The sequence below is a fragment of the Choloepus didactylus genome, chromosome 12 (genome assembly GCF_015220235.1).
Source record: "Choloepus didactylus isolate mChoDid1 chromosome 12, mChoDid1.pri, whole genome shotgun sequence".
Taxonomy (NCBI): Eukaryota; Metazoa; Chordata; class Mammalia; order Pilosa; family Megalonychidae; genus Choloepus; species Choloepus didactylus.
In genome coordinates this window covers 76,154,063-76,165,270 of record NC_051318.1, presented here as the reverse complement: position 1 = coordinate 76,165,270, position 11,208 = coordinate 76,154,063, and the positions used below count along the sequence as shown (strand labels likewise).

Genomic DNA, 11,208 nt, shown 5'->3' with positions numbered 1-11,208 from the left:
TACCACCGTGGAGAAGCAGAACACCATTCACCAGTTGTTCCTCAGCTTAAACTCACTGTAGAATCAGTGCTATGTCCCTGTGTTCTGTAAGAATCATGATTTTCAGAACATGCCTGTTGAAGCCAAACATTGCAAATCCTGAAGGAACTGATATAAAAGGACCAAAATGGTATAAACTTGGAGTTGTTCCAGTCTTTCATCTGGAAGGCCCTACATGAATTCCAAAACCAAAGCAGATATCCTGGCTATCTACTCCATTGCATAAGTAATGTCTCAAATCTAACTCTCAATAGGGCTTAGATATTATTATAATAATTTTCCATTTCTCATTCTGGTTTGTATGCTCTGGGTTTACAAAGACAATTTCTGTCTTATTCACCCTTGTATCTGTAGCACCTAAGACAGTACACAGTGCATACTTAAAAAACATTAGACCAATGGGCAAGCAAATGGATAGATTTAACCAATTATCCTTTTAAAGGTTTATCAATTTCTTTAAGCCTTGAAAGTATTTTATACAGAGAGTTAAGATGTGCTTATCCAAAATCTTCTTGTTCCAGTCTGCTAATGCTGTCAGAATGCAAAATACCAGAAATGGACTGGCTTTATAAAAGGGGTTTATTTGGTTACACACAGTCTTAAGGCCATCAAATGTCCAAGGTAAGGCATTTACAATAGGGTATCATCACTGAAGGATGGCCAGTGGCATCTGGAAATCCTCTGTTAGCTGGGAAGGCATGTGGCTGGTGTCCACTTGCTCTCAGGTTGCATTTCAAAATGGCATTCTCCAAAATGTTGCTTTTGGGGCATTTTGTCCTATCTTAGCTGCAGCTCCTCTTCAAAATCCCACTCTCAGTTGCTCTCCAAAATATCACTGAGTTCCTTGTTTGTAAGCTCATTTATATGGCTCCAGTGATTTAATTCAGACCCACCCTGAATGGGTGGGGTAACACCTCCATGGAAATGATCCAAAGTCATCACCCACAGTTGGGTGGGTCATATTGCTATGGAAACAGCCAATCAAAAGGTCATACCCTACAAGATTGTATCAAAGATAATGGCATTTGGGGGGACATAATGCATCCAACTGGCACACTTCTAAATGCAGAATTATTATAATTTAGTGCAATTACTTGCTCACATGTTCCTCACCAAAGGCCTATGAACACTTCCAGAGAATGGAAATCTTGTATTCCTTTATATCCCCGATAGCTAACTCACTATTTATCTAATAATAATCCCAAGGATGATTTGTAATGAATTAATTAACAAACAAACCCAGAAGCAGGTCAGGAAGAATTCAGCTGAGCCACACTTAACTGTAGTATCATCTTAAAGTGATCTTACTTACAATGTGTTCATGCCCACCAGAATGCAGACAAAGACCAAGAACATGTCCAATCTGGGGCACATAATTCAATCCACCACAGAACCCTAGGAAGAGACACCCTTAGAAGAGTTACAGTGGTTACCTTGCCTATTTTACGTTTGTTCTCTCTCTTTTTGATAATAGAATGCTGCCTTAAAATCTCTTGTAGATAAGATTTGAGAGGACCTTCAAATGTATTTACATATTAGAGAAGGTAAAAAGGACTATATATTTTTATTCAACGCTAGTTGTTAATATGGAAATCATATTGGAAAGGCCATTGTTATGAGTCAATCACAATTTTTATAAATATTCCATGAATTAATCTATGTTTCCTTAAAATCATATATATCCCAAATGCAATCAAATTGATAACAAAGCTGACTCACTTGTCATAATGTTTTTTTTTTTTCACACAGCTAGAAGTGAAACAATTTTCCCATTTTCAATTAAACAGAATACTAGTAATGTCAGCTTGAATTTTGATATTTTTAAATCTGGGCATCCCCCCCACCCCCACCCTCCAGTAATATAAAACTACAATATATACCCAATGCAGGGCCTGGACTCAACTTTCACTTGATAATTGAGGTTTCCTCCACATTGTTGCAATAAAATAATGGTTTCTTATTGTTTCATGGACCGAGAATTCTTTATTTTATTTCTACACTAGATCATAATGTGAAAATGCTTCTGTTCACTGAGACTGCTGACTAAGTCAAGTTTACTTCCACATGTGTTCTGTATTTATGAGAGTAAACGTATCTTCAGGAAAATTGTATTTTGTGACACCAATACATGCCCTGGGTTGTGGAAGTGTCCCTTTGGAGATGTATTTTTTTTTTTAATTTGCTTCTGCCAGTTTTCTGTACATATCATAATTTCAAGACCAAGTTTTACATTAAGGAGTTCTCACTACACTTGGAAAGTGGGAATTTAAACCCATTTATACAGGATTCAAATATAGATTTCTTGTGAATGACTCCTTTATTCATTCACAAATTCATGGTGGATGATCAGCTCTTATCCTGAGTCTGTATGTTATTATGCAGGGTTTTCCTAATTCTAGTTTGATAAATAAGACAAGCTTTGTTTTAGCCTCACATAAAAACTCATTTCTTAATATCTTGGAGGGCTTGTAGTCATGAGAAAGTCAATACTTGGTGATAGATGCAGTCCCCGAATCCCCAAGAAATATGTTTGACTTCAATTCCTGAATATCTTCCTGGTTTTGAAATTCTTCTTCATTTCTGTATGTCTTTTCTGGGACTATGTTTATTATAAATATTAATGAGATGCAATCCCAAAGCATTTTAAAAACCATGGATATAACAGGTAACATTGATAATTTTTAACTTACATGCGATAACCTCCTAAACAAGTTCTGTTTTCTTTTTCATTCTTGTTTCTTTTTCACAGTTTCTTTTTCACAGCTGCATGGGCATTCTGACATTACCTTTTGTGTATTGTAGGATTTAGCAAATGAACAGATATACTGATATTGGGAACCAAGAATCTTCATTGTAAGACAACGGAGAGATTCAAAGACCAGAAAAAAACCTCTGGCATAAGATTGGAATTCAATTTTAAGTATGAAATTAAAATTACATGAGCAATAATGGACAAATTTATATCATATGCTGCCTCTTGATGTGAGGGCACAATGTCATAAATATAATATTGCTTCCAAAAATGAATATTCTGAACACAATCATAAGAAGATATTAGAGAAACCTAAACTAAAGGAAAATTTACAAAACAAGCAGCCTTTTCTCTTCTAAAATGTAAATTTATAAATAGAATATCATGAGAGATAAAGAGAGGCTGAAGAACTATTCAAGATTGAAGGAAAACAAACAAACAAAAAAATGAAGGAAAGGCTATGTGTGATCCTAGATCACAGGAGAAATAAACATAACCATAACTAATTACATTGAACAGAAACTATAGAGCTTCAAAGATAAATGGAAACTACCAAATAAAGCAATAAAGATCACCAAAAAAATGGCCAACAGACAGTAAAATTTTTATTAACAACAAACAAAACAAAACAAAATAAAATTGCTAGATGCCAGAGGCCTTGAAAAAATCATAAAATCATGACCTATCTTGAATTCCATATCTGGATAATCTGTCATTTAATTATGTAGGTGAATTTCTGAACACTAAATTTTAGGTAGACTATTTACCAATCCTTTCTGAAAGACACATAAAGTGGGTACTTCAACAAAAAGTCAGTTTATTAAGAATGAATGAGTGGAATAAAATTTAAAATTGTGAGAAAGACACAAATATAATTTATTGTATTTGATAATGATTATAAAATAACATAACTAATTTAGGGGGATGAAAAACAAATAAAATACAATTTGTTAGTAATATAAATGAGTGTTACAGTTAAATCAGTCTATAATGCACCATTTTGTGACAAAAGGTTAAAAATATTTATTAACCTACATTCTATGCATGTTAGATAAAAATGTACCAAAGTTAAATGTCCAAATAAAAATAAATTATTAGAGAGTGTTACTGCCAAAGTGATAGGAAAAATATAAAGAAAAACTAAAAATTAAGCATTATATTATGGAAGAGGGTGGAGGGGATATGGTCAGTGGAAACTGAAAATACTGTAAAAGACAAGAAATAAGTCTGAGTACATTAACACTTCCAAAAAAGCAATCTATTGTATTAAAAGAGGGGTTCTAAAATTAGATGAAAAGTACCCTTTTGTTAGAGATAGAACTACAACCTAATGGCACTCAGAAGTTATATATTAATGCTACTGAACAAATATATACAGGCAATTCCCTACTAAACATAGAATCAATGGGGGTAAAAATGAATATCAGCCAAACATAAAAGATCAGTTATGACACATAAATATGCCCTCACATACAGAAAACAATTTTTCTCTGAATTTTAAGTAGATATAGAAATTTGACAATCAGAAGAAAAATAATGAGTTTGAGTAAGGCAATTAACAAACATATATACCTGGTATGGAACAAAGAGAGGTACACATTAAAGAGAAGCTCTCTTTCAAAAACAAAATGAACCATAATTTTGGAAACCAAAATTTTTAAAAAGCATGCTTATAGATTATTTGTGTGTTAAAAAAAATAAATCATAGACTCGGTAGTGAAGCCTGCGGGTTGTCCGTCCTGTTGAAAACGGCAAGTGGGGGCACCGCCGGAGCGCCTGGGACTCTGAACCGTGGAGAAACAACTTGATGTTTCCGCAGCCCAGAGCACATGTGAGGAGAGGCATACTGTATTTTGGTGCAGCACTGTGCCTAGGGGCTGTGCTCATTAAAGAGGGTTAATGAAATTAAGATTGGGTTCTCAGATAGGCTAGTGATACAAAACGAGACGGACAAGCCTCAGAAAAGACATCCCCAGATACAAACAAGAAAAAAGAGCAGTCAGATGTAGCTGTTTCTCCTTGAAATTCAAAACATTATTATTCGAGATCATGATCAAGGCCCAGAGAAAGAAAACGAAAGTCAGATAATGAAGGTAGAAAACACAGGAGCCGGAGCAGAAGCAAAGAGAACCAACTTCTTCCTAAAACAGGCAAGATGACATGAATCCAAAGATAAATCCTCTAAGAAACAAGTCTGAGGAACATTAGTGATAAAGAACATTCTTCTGATAAAAGAAGAGAGCGGCTCAATTCATCCAAAAATGGTGAGGACAGACACAAACGCACAGAAAGAAAGTCATCAAGAGGCAGAAGTCTTTCAAGATTCGGTGTTCTGAAAAGGCATCATCGTAGTAGAAGCAGAGAGTGGAAGAAGTCTCTCTCCAGGAGTGGGAAGCAGAAGTCACGATCAGGAAGCAGACAGAGGAAGAAGTCATAAGATCAAGACAAAGACATAGGAGTAGAAGCAGAAGTAGGGCGAGGAGTAGAAGTTGAGATAGAAGAGAATCGAAAAACCAAGATTTAGCAGAAGTTTAAGCTGGACTCCTAGTCCACCTCCCTTTAGAGGTAGAAACACAGCAATGGATGCACAAGAAGCCTTAGCTAGGAAGTTGGAAAGGGCAAAGAAATTACAAGAAGAACAAGAAAAGGAAACGGTTGAAAAACAAAAGCAACAAGAAATAGCTCAAGCAGCTGCAGCTACTGGTGGTTGTGTCCTCAGTGTTGCTGCCCAGTTGGCATCAGCAACACAAATAACTCCTCAGATAGCCCTGGCGGCTCAAATGGCAGCCCTGAAAGCTAAAGCTTTGGCAGAGATTGGAATAACTTTTCCTAGCTGTTATAACCCAGCAGCCATGAAACCAATGAAATTTGCTGAACAGGAGAAAAATAAGCAAAATGTCTTGGCAAGGCAAGAAAAAGGGGGACAAATCCCAGTCTGCTGAAATATGGGAAAAATTGAATTTTGGGAACAAGGAGTGAAATGTCAAATTTAGGAAATTAATGGGTATTAAGAGTGGAGATGAAGCTAGGTGTAGCTCAGTTGATAAAGAAAGTTATAAGACTCTGAAGCAACAGGAAGAATGGTCTTTTGAAATCTAGATGCTCAGCATGAAATGGCAAGATCACAAACCCACATACAGAGAGAAATGGGATTGAGTTCACATCTTCAATGCGAGGAATGGATACAGTTTGAAAAATACCACAATTCGAAGTTTGAGACTTCATGTGGACTTCTGTTTCTGATGTCAGGTCCTTGTTCACCAAATAGCTAGGATTCTAGCTTGCATAGGTGTTGCATTGACTTTAATTTATTGAAAAATATGAGTTTTTATAAATAACAGATCAGTGATACTGGTGTCAGTGTTGTAATCAGGTTAAACCCACTTCCATTAAAGTTGACGGAACTATAGAAGGACAATATTTTTGGTTCATGAATTCTACTTTTCAAACATATAAAAGCTGCAGGTGAGATATAAACTCATACATCGCTGTCTTGTGTAATTTTGTACGTAATCTTGTACAGTTATTTGTTATTTTCATCTCCTGAAACATGAAAGAAATGTTATGTAGATGTTCTTTAGAAGATCCAGCTATTTGGTATATAACTAAGCACAAAGAAGCTTGGTGGTGATGATAATAAAAATGGTTTTCTAAAAAAAAAAAAAAAAAATCATGAAGAATTTCTCAAAATATTTAAAGCTGACCAAAAATTATTAAAAAATAATAACTACATTTTAAACTTTCAGAGACATTTATAGTTTTAAACTGCAAAATCTGAAAATAAATATTATATAAGTATCTGTACATGAGTTAGTAAAATTGAAATTAGGAGAACACAATAAAAATTTAAAATAATCTGACAAACATTACAGATAGGAAAGCCTATTAAAACACAGAACTTGCCTCCTATACTGGGCTGATTTTTAAAGTCAACAAACTGGTTACTTAAAAGAGCAACTTATTATCATTTCTCATATTTCTGGGTATTTAAGGACACAGTAGGAATGAATTTCTGATGATTTTCTGATATATGACAAAAGAGACTTTACTCTCCTATGGGCTTCTAAACTGATAGGTTCTCTCAATCTGGCCTTTCCACATAGCTAGTTTGGGGTTCCTCACAATATGCTGGCTGCAGGGCAATTGCTTTTTTGCCCATGACTGGATTCTCTCAGAACAATTGTTCCAAAAGACAGGAGATGGAAGCTGCTGGACTTCTGAGGAGAAACTGGCACGTGGTCACTTCTGACATATTCTACTTATAAAAGAAGTCACATAGTACCCTCACATTTTAGGGAATGGGACATCAACCCCCTTCACAAGGGGAGGAGTGTCAAAAAGTTTGTGGCTATAACACCTCGCTAATATGGGCGAACTACAATATGCAATATGCAGAATTGAATCTGAGAGCATAGGTTATCAGGGAAAGATTTATTGTAAAGGTCCCTAGATTGTAAGCTCTTACAGCCATTGCATATATTCATGAGTTGTAACAGTTATCCCTAAATTCTGAGATGTTAGGCTCTTTATAAAACCTGTTTGGTCCCTGGAACCTCAGGTGTCTGAGTGATCCTTGAGACTCAGAGCCAGAGTCTGGCAGCGCTGAATGTTAGCATTACCCCATACAGCAAAAGAGTCTAAAAAGAGCTCGGAGCTAAGCCAACTTGAAAGGTGAAATCACTGCCCTCCCCCCTACGTGGGATCAGACACCCAGGGGAGTGAATCTCCCTGGCAACGTGGAATATGACTCCCGGGGAGGAATGTAAACCTGGCATCGTGGGACGGAGAACATCTTCATGACCAAAAGGGGGATGTGAAAGGAAATGAAATAAGCTTCAGTGGCAGAGAGATTCCAAAAGGAGCCGAGAGGTCACTCTGGTGGGCACTCTTATGCACACTTTAGACAACCCTTTTTAGGTTCTAAAGAATTGGGGTAGCTGGTGGTGGATACCTGAAACTATCAAACTACAACCCAGAACCCATGAATCTCGAAGACAGCTGTATAAAAATGTAGCTTATGAGGAGTGACAATGGGATTGGGAAAGCCATAAGGACCACACTCCACTTTGTCTAGTTTATGGATGGATGAGTAGAAAAATAGGGGAAGGAAACAAACAGACAAAGGTACCCAGTGTTCTTTTTTACTTCAATTGCTCTTTTTCACTCTAATTATTATTCTTGTTATTTTTGTGTGTGTGCTAATGAAGGTGTCAGGGATTGATTTGGGTGATGAATGTACCACTATGTAATGGTACTGTAAACAATCGATAGTACGATTTGTTTTGTATGACTGCATGGTATGTGAATATATCTCAATAAAATGAAGATGTAAAAAAAAAAAAAAAAAAGAGCTCGAACTTTAATTAGAGATATGAATGCAATGGACTGGGTTAGGACTAGAGTAAATCTGACTAAAGGGTAAAAGATGATATTGACTGTGTTTTAAAATTTCAACTTCTGTGTGAGCCCAAAGAAAGAGATGTTTATTTGGTGCAAAATCTATATTTTCTGCAGCACACTATATAATTTAACTAGTATGGTCAGTATATTCAAACACAGTAATTACCTGGAACCTTGAATATTGTGTGAGATCTGGGTGGTTTGTACAGGTTAGTGTGTATCCCTGACACATCCCAGAGTAATTTAGGCAGAAATTAAAAATATAATTCAAAGTCCCCTTGAAGCACTAGGGGAAAATGTGGAAATATTAAACTTGCCACCTGGGGAATTCCTGATATTCTCTAAGGCATTGAGGACTAGAAATTTAGAAGGCCGAGCCCTTATGAAGGTTGTTACTGCAAAGGAGAAGCAATGCCTACTTATAATTGTACCTAAGAATCACCCCCAGAGAACCTCTTTTGTTGCTCAGAAGTGGTCTCCCTGTCTAAGCCAACTCAGCAGGTGAATTCACTGCCCTCCCCCCTACATGAGTCATGACTCCCAGGGGTGTAAATCTCCCTGGCAATGTGGGATATGACTCCTGGGGATGAGCCTAGACCTGGCATTTGGGATTGGGAAAGATTTCTTGGCAAAAAGGGGGAAGAGAAATGAAGCAAATAAAGTTTCATTGGCTGGGAGATTTCAAATGGAGTCAAGAGGTCATTCTGGAGGTTATTATTATGCATTCTATAGATATCCCTTTTCAGTTTTTCGTGTAGTGGATAGCTAAAAGAAAATACCTGAAACTGTTGAGCTGAAAGCCAGTATCCTTGATTCTTAAAGATGATTGCGTGACTATTTAGCTTATACAATGTTACTGTGTGATTGTGAAAACCTTGTGGCTCACACTCCCTTTATTCAGTGTATGGAAAGATGAGTAGAAAAATGGGGACAAAAAATAAATGAGTAATAGGAGGTAATGTGGGGTATGGGGTGTTTGGGATGTTCTTTTTTCATTTTATTTTTATTTTTATTTTTGAAGTAAAGAAAATGTTCAAAAATTTGTTGTGATGATGAATGCACAGCTATGTGCTTATACTGTAAAAAACTGATTGTACACTTTGGATGTTTGTATGGTATGTGTATATATCTCAATAAAATTACATTTTAAAAAGATTGTGGCTATCATGAATCCACCACAGATTATATATAATGTTATATTATTTGATTTCCCATAGGTCTTTGACCTATTCCTTTCTTGGATTCTCTGGCATTATATCTTTACAACTTTTCTCATACTCCTTTGGCTCTTTCTTCTCATTCTTTCTTGACCGCTTATGCTTTACCAAACATCCACAGTTTAGAGTGCTTCAGACATTTTGACAGTTTCTCCAGAGTTTATCCCAAATCATCTTTATTTGCCTTTCTACAGTCCATAACTTGATATTATATAAGCTCATGGTTTAAAAAAAAATGATCCAATGGTCCAAAGCACAATGATACGAATATGCAATTTGTATGCTCCCTAAACAGCTTGAAGCCTTTCTTAGACAAAAAGCTACAGTGACTTCAGTTGCTAAAGTGTTTCTAGAATGGATCCCTCTACTCCCTCTACTCTCTCAAGTTTCTAGAATGGATCCCCTCTACTCTCTCATGCAAGAAATAGAAAGAACAATGCACATCAGCCAATGATTCCATTGTCTTATCATCCCAATCATTTGGTGCTATAGAGAAGGATAAGAGAATCCTTACATCTAAGTTAGCTAAAGTATCTTAAGAACTGTAGTTACCTTGTCCATGAGTGTTGCTGATTACTCGTATGGCTTTAAGGTCTTCACCTATTCCTCCACACAGACTATCACTTCCTTTTGAAATCACCCGAGGAAGACCTACAACAATGCACTATTCATCCTGGTTAGCAAATGACACAAATTTGATTGAATCGAACATTCTCATCTATTTGCAGGTACTAATTTAGTTCCCCCACCCCCGCAAAAAAAAAGAAAAAAAAAAAGAAAAATCCATAACATAATAAGTTATGTTACTTTGAATATAACTATAAATTACATTTTTAATTCTAGAAATTATTTTTTTCCAAGCTAAGATTAATTTTTGTAAAAAGCATACTTATCCAGTCCATGAATATCAATCCATCATCTAAGAATCTGCATTAACAGAATAAGAATTATATTTATTATCAATGCAAGATAAATTAGTCTACACCCTTTGTTGGAATTTTACATGAAAAATTGCTAACATGATCACAAACATAGGGGACTGGTGGTTTGATGGGCTGAGCCCTCTACCATAGGTTTTACCCTTGGGAAGATGGTTGCTGCAAAGGAGAGGCTAGGCCTCCCTATAATTGTGCCTAAGAGCCTCCTCCCAAATGCCTCTTTGTTGCTCAGATGTGGCCCTCTCTCTCTAGCTAAGCCAACTTGAAAGGTGAAATCACTGCCCTCCCCCCTACGTGGGATCGGACACCCAGGGGAGTGAATCTCCCTGGCAACGTGGAATATGACTCCCGGGGAGGAATGTAGACCTGGCATCGTGGGATGGAGAACGTCTTCTTGACCAAAAGGGGGATGTGAAAGGAAATGAAATAAGCTTCAGTAGCAGAGAGATTCCAAAAGGAGCCAAGAGGTCACTCTGGTGGGCACTCTTACGCACACTTTAGACAACCCTTTTTAGGTTCTAGAGAATTGGGGTAGCTGGTGGTGGATACCTGAAACTATCAAACTAAAACCCAGAACCCATGAATCTCGAAGACAATTGTATAAAAATGTAGCTTATGAGGGTGACAATGGGATTAGGAAAGCCATAAGGACCACACTCCACTTTGTCTAGTTTATGGATGGATGAGTAGAAAAATAGGGGAAGGAAACAAACAAACAAACAAAGGTACCTAGTGTTCTTTTTTACTTCAATTGCTCTTTTTCACTTTAATTATTATTCTTGTTATTTTTGTGTGTGTGCTAATGAAGGTGTCAGGGATTGATTTAGGTGATGAATGTACAACTGTGTAATGGTACTGTGAA

General features: G+C 36.5%; 1 pseudogene; it reads left to right on the top strand.

Annotated features, from left to right (window-relative positions):
* The first annotated feature begins 4,878 nt into the window (after positions 1 to 4,878).
* Positions 4,879 to 5,984, top strand: LOC119506887 (annotated as a pseudogene).
* The last annotated feature ends 5,224 nt before the right edge of the window (positions 5,985 to 11,208 follow it).